We start from the raw sequence: 6000 nt of genomic DNA on the forward strand, positions 1-6000 counted from the left end.
GATACCGCTTACTTGCCTATTCTTGAATACATAAGTTGAGTACACTTGATGAAAAAGGTGTTAAGTAGACTTTTCTCTAAATGTAGTGCACATAAAATCAGAGGATGATATACTTATTCCTGGGGTTTCGCTAAGTATATTCAGGAGCACACATTTCAGGAAGTAAACCATACTTTTTAGAAGGTCCCTGAGAGAGGAAGAGGCGGAGTCTTTTTACTACAAGGGCACATCTTACGGAACTTCCGCAGTAACACAGGAAAATAGTACGGAGGATATTTTCCACAGACTGCCCTTCGCATAATAAAGAAATACACAATAAATAGTTGCCAGTAAAGTTTTGCAGACAGTACAAATTGAGTACACAGTAGTTGGGATGCTGTTTTGGACACAGCCCTAGTCTAGTCTTTTGGTCAAGCAATGAGCCCTAGAAGGCACGGATCCATAATCTGGTAGGTAAAAATAAGCAGGCTACTGTCTGTCTTCAAGCCACTCCCACAGCCACACCCATGGCCACTCCCCCTAGTGACACCCCCAGCCACTCCCATAACCACAGCCACCCCCCCAGCCACTCCCACAGCCACACCCATGTCACACCCCAGCCACACCCATGGCCACTCCCCCTAGTGACACCCCCAGCCACTCCCATAACCACACCCACTCCCATAACCACAGCCACACACCCCAGCCACTCCCATAACCACACCCATAATCACACCCATGGCCACTCCCCCTAGTGACACCCCCAGCCACTCCCATAACTACAGCCACCCCCCAGCCACTCCCACAGCCACAACCATAGTCACACCCCCAGCCACACCCATGGCCACTCCCCCTAGTGACACCCCCAGCCACTCCCATAACCACACCCACTCCCATAACCACAGCCACACACCCAGCCACTCCCATAACCACCCCATAATCACACCCATGGCCACTCCCCTAGTGACACCCCCAGCCACTCCCCCTAGTGACACCCCAGCCACTCCCATAACCACAACCACTCCCCCAGCCACTCCCATAGCCACACCCACTCCGATAACCACAGCCACACCCCCAGCCACTCCCACACCCACAGCCACTCCCCCAAGCCACACCTCCAGCTATTCCCACACCTCTGCTCCACAGTGCTTTTGGACCTCCTGAGTTAGTTCTGTGGTCCTCCAGCTCACAAGGTCACCTAACAGACTGCATCTCAGCAGTCAGTCACCACCACAGAACCCAGAATGATGCCACTGTATTCAAGACCAAGATTGGTATAATTTCCTTGAAGAGAGAAAGTTTACTACATGAATTTATTACATGTCTTCAAGGAAGTATTAAAGTACTTTTGGTAACTCAAACCATACCAGAATTTTGATTTTTTGAATTTTCAAATGCAATCCCATACAGATTTAGAACAGAACGTAATCCTTTATATAATAAAATTTGGGGACATTAATGTGAATTACCATTCTAGCACACGTTTCTGTTCATTCTAATAAAATGAAGCATCTTTTCTTGGTTTTTGATCACATTTGAGTGTTGTTATGTCACCCTACACAACAGACATTCTGAACGGTGTAAATTTCAGCCTGAGAGAGCTTCACAGCTCGCTGCAACACAAGCTCACGGATGCCAGTTGAACGGGGAAGTTTTGACAGTTTGGAGTGCGAAAAACACAAAAGCAGCTCCGCGCACGCAACCCCGCTGACAGTAATTCAAAGCGACAAGCTTGGTTAACGCGTCTTCACGCCGCAGCCGCCCGCAGATCCTGCCTACTTCAAACTGCCAGGTTTACCGTTCGGTGGAAAACAAACAGTAAACAGAGAAACAGAGACTCTGTAAAACTCCTGTGATGAGCTGGGAGAGGACAGGCTAAACACAGAACGAACCCGGTAAAAGTGCGTACTGCAGTGTTCGCTGGGTGCTGGGCTATGTGCCACTCCTTAGATTCTGAGTAGCCTACGCAGAGAGGAGGGAGGGAAATGAGATGAAAGAGGGCAGCGCTGATCGCGGGGCTAACTGACTCACCTTTTCACACCGTTCCCACCGTGGACCATAAATCCTGTCTCCACGATGCCCACTGAAACAGAGGACTCAAGCGTGTAGCATCCAGTCCACTCTGTGAAGAGACAGAGAGGTTTATGGGTGATCTGACAGTGAGTTAAGGGGAAGGGCTATTAGCAAGCAGCGTGGGGAACGAAAGTATAGACAGACAAGGGGAATATACAGTGTTTATATGTACGAGAGAGAAAGATCAACATCCCCGTGTGATCAGTCCAAGGATTATGGATATCAGTTCAAAGCAAGATATAATATACTTTATGCCACTACGTTCCTATCATGTAGTTCTGTCCACGTACCGTCATCCTGCCATTTCTAAGTCTAAGTCAGATCTGGCTTCAGCATCAACGAGATTAAACACGATAGACCCCTCACAAAGACAAAAGCAGTAGCGGGTTGTGTATAAAATATTTTGAAGCGTATAGTTTGTTTTACTAAACGGTTAGCTTTTCCAGTGGTTGGGTAACACTGTAGAAATAAACATTTTTTCCCCTTAACATTGTTAGAACATGTGTTCTATTTACTTTGGCTATACAGCCGAAGCCCAGACAAGTTCATAAGCAGGACTGAAGGAAGATGCCAGGAGACGATAACCTCCGTTTAACTACAAGTTGACAAGATTCGTGAACATCTCTGTTCAAGCTACGGTACATGCGTGTTCGGCAGTAGTCATATAGTCCACTAAAACACGGTTGTGTGTCGTCATCTCTCCTCCACAGATGGACAAGAGATCAAGCCAATAAGTTTAATGGAGCTATTGACCATAAAATAATTTTCAATGCGAAATGAAATGATCGGAGAGTTGTAAAATTAAGATGTCACTTGTAGCCGATTTGTCTCGTCTATAGGTGTAATAAAGCAGATATCACATTTATCTTTTAAATCAGCAAAATATAAAGCAGATAAACATTTCCTGGTTTTTCAATCAGTAAAGCAAAAAAAAAATGTAGCACAGTTCGTATCAATATACCAGATCAATAGCATACCTGCTACGACTCACATGGGTGTCTCTTCAGCGTCTCCAATAAGGAGTACATCTGCTCAGGTCTGCAGTTTTATATTTAAAAAGATATAACTTCGGGCGACAAAATTCAAGCGTTATGGACCTGATCGGTTGTTCGCAAAACGGATCACGTGTGTCTACCTGACACCTCTTAGCGCAGGCGTGAGCCCACACAAGCGCACATGCATTTTGGCAGTTCTGTACTTTCTGAGCGATGACGGCAGTGGTGTGGTTGTGAAAACACCTTGATCTGCTGTTGAAAGAAACGAAACTCCTTAAACGTCTGCAAATTGGGTGCCTTATCAAGAGTTGCTCAATCAGCAAAGGCGAAAAAGAAACTGCTTTGACATACTGTTCCGGTTAAAATGCATCATGTTGTATGATCACTTTTTAGTTGTTTGTCGAAAATAAAGCTGCGTTCATTATCGACAAACAACTAAAAAGTGATCATACAACAGCCTGTTGTAAGGAAATGGCGGATTATGTGAAGTATGTTTAAATGGTTGTGTTACGTTCTTATTTACGCTTGGGTTGTCTTGTCATTTGGTGCGTGCTAACACACAGCTAAAGTGATAAATGCGTGTATGTAGGCTACACACACGCGCTGCGCGTATGAGGCTACATACGCACTATACACACTTTTATTTATTTTTTTACATTTTAACCTTAAGGTAAAAATGTGCTTATTTTGAACCGGACGCTGCCTTTAAACCAGATGGAGTTCCAACGCCTGACAGATTTGGATATTGTTGACTGGTGTATCCTGTTCTTGTCTCCAAGCACACTGTACTGATCGATTACCACTGTTGACAGACGTCACGTTACACACACTCCCCCCCCCCCCCCCCCAGGCAGTATTTGTCTGTAATAGTTGCCGTTTATGTTTGCCTTATGACCTGTGGCTCGATACTTTAACCAAATACCACGGAAATGTTGGACATTCCAAGTCCTTCAGCCGCAGTTTACTGCCAAAACACGCACGCGCACACATATACAGGTGTCACGCACGCATTAAATTCATTTGTAAAATGTATCAACAGCTGAATTAGTAAAGAGTGATAATCTGTTATGGTCCTGACGCAGTGTTGATCAATTTATCATAGAAGCAATCTGAGGCTTGTCCCAGCTTGCAAGAATAAGATGAAATCGAGGAACATTCTGACTCAGTAGCGATGCCTGCTCACATCACAGACAGTGACACATATCCACAAGATTCCACAGGAAAAGGTGAGCAGCAGCCAACTGTCTGATGCGTCACCTTGGGGAGTCAGCGCCAAAATGGATTAGGGAGTGTTGGGCCGGGAGATATTGTTCTATGAGATGATTCTAAAAGGAGTTTAGCAAGCAGGAGCAAGCACAGCTGAAGGTAACTACATCGGACCATGCCCCATGACACGAAAAGACTTTTAGAAGGATACAACCGCGTGCCAACAGTGAAGGGTCCTGGAGGTTCTGTAACGGCGCGACGTGCTTTTCCTGGTCTGGGTGGATTCGTACCCGTAGAAGAGGCCGATGGCACTGGCTACGTGCTGGTACTGCATGATCATAGTCACCCCACGCTAAAGCATTTTCTTCCAGAAGACAGGGGTGTCTTTCAAGCTTACAAATCCCCCCTCCCCCCTGTGCAGGACTATTCGTACAATAGTCTGAGGAGAGCGATAAAGATTGCGTTTGTTACGGCCCTTTTAGTCACCAGATCTGCACCTGATCGAGCGTCCATGGCAGTGGTGCCCAATCACCTGCTGTGCAGGGCCGAGAGTATGCAGGTTTTCATTTTAACCAATCACCACCCCTGCTGATTTCACTAATGAGTTCCCTTTTTTAACCAATCACTACACCTGCTGATTTCACTCATTAGTTCCCTCCTCTCTGGTTAAATGTGTGTTAATTAATTAAATCAGCAGGCCTAGTGATTGGTTGGAAATGAAAGCTTGCATACTCTTGTCCATCCACTGCACATGATCGGGCACCATTGATTTATGGGATATTCTTGAATTCCATCAACTAAGCATGAGATGCCTGAATGTCCTTTGCAACCGTGGTGTACTCACCCTGCAGAATTCCAGGTGCTGGTGCACTCTGCCCTGATCCCGGAGAGCCAAGGGGTCAATTGCAGCGTGCTTCGCTGGAATTTAAACATCAGGTTTGGACCTCTAGACCATAGAACTTCATTACAACTAGAACAACTACTCAAATCTGTGAAATAAGAATTAGCTCTCCTAGTTGTAATGCAGTTCTATGGTCTAGAGGTCTAGGCCTGGGGTGTAAACTCCAGCTAAGCACACTGCAGTTGACCCATAGTGTCTGCAGGGTATCCTCTTCACCTTCATCAACAAGCACTTCACACCCAGGAAGCCAGGTGTGGTGAGTTACGTGAGTTGAGTAAACCAGGTGAGGTGAGTTAAACAGGCATGGTGAGTTAACCAGGTGAGGTGAGCTAATGAGGTGAGGTAAGTTAACTAGGTGAGGTGAGTTAACCAGTTGAGGTGAGTTAACCAGGTGATTTAACCAGGTGAGGTAAGTTAACTAGATGAGGTGAGTTAACCAGGTGTGACGAGTTAACCAGGTGAGGTAAGATAACCACATTGACTCTGATCTGTAGGCAGGGCCCTACCTACCACCCAGGTCAAGTCCTCTGTACATGTCCATTTCCAAAGCCTGTATTTAATTTCATTCTTTAGTGTGAACATCAATTGCAATTAATTTAGGAGAGGAATTAATGGTCTTTAATATTTTTTCTAATTTAAGCCTAATCTAGAGTCATACATACAGCATTTACACCCTAAAAGCATCCAGATTTAAACAACTAAATTAAAGAGAAAAAAGAGCATAATCGATGTAACACCTCCATCCCCACCCCACCCCACCCCACCCCACCCCACCCGAGTTTCTTGACCATGGTATTTTTTAGGTGTTGGTTACACCCCTGTGTGTAGCAATATTATATGGCTTAT

General features: G+C 45.4%; 1 protein-coding gene across 7 annotated transcripts in view; it reads right to left on the reverse strand.

The window, feature by feature from the left end:
- mical1 (microtubule associated monooxygenase, calponin and LIM domain containing 1) overlaps window positions 1–4690 on the reverse strand; it is a 45304-nt gene extending 40614 nt beyond the window's left edge. For 3 of the 7 annotated variants that reach the window (XM_064300031.1, XM_064300036.1, XM_064300029.1), the window contains exons 1-2: window positions 3030–3278; window positions 2011–2101 (exon numbers count right to left, since the gene is read on the reverse strand). The gene's annotated coding sequence lies outside the window, so the exon portion shown is untranslated. Of the gene's footprint in view, window positions 1–2010; window positions 2102–3029; window positions 3279–4543 lie in introns of those variants that run through there. The other 4 variants (XM_064300034.1, XM_064300032.1, XM_064300035.1 and 1 more) reach the window with 3 other exon arrangements.
- Between the last annotated feature and the right edge of the window lie 1310 nt (window positions 4691–6000).

This window comes from Anguilla rostrata, chromosome 11 (genome assembly GCF_018555375.3).
Source record: "Anguilla rostrata isolate EN2019 chromosome 11, ASM1855537v3, whole genome shotgun sequence".
NCBI lineage: Eukaryota > Metazoa > Chordata > Actinopteri > Anguilliformes > Anguillidae > Anguilla > Anguilla rostrata.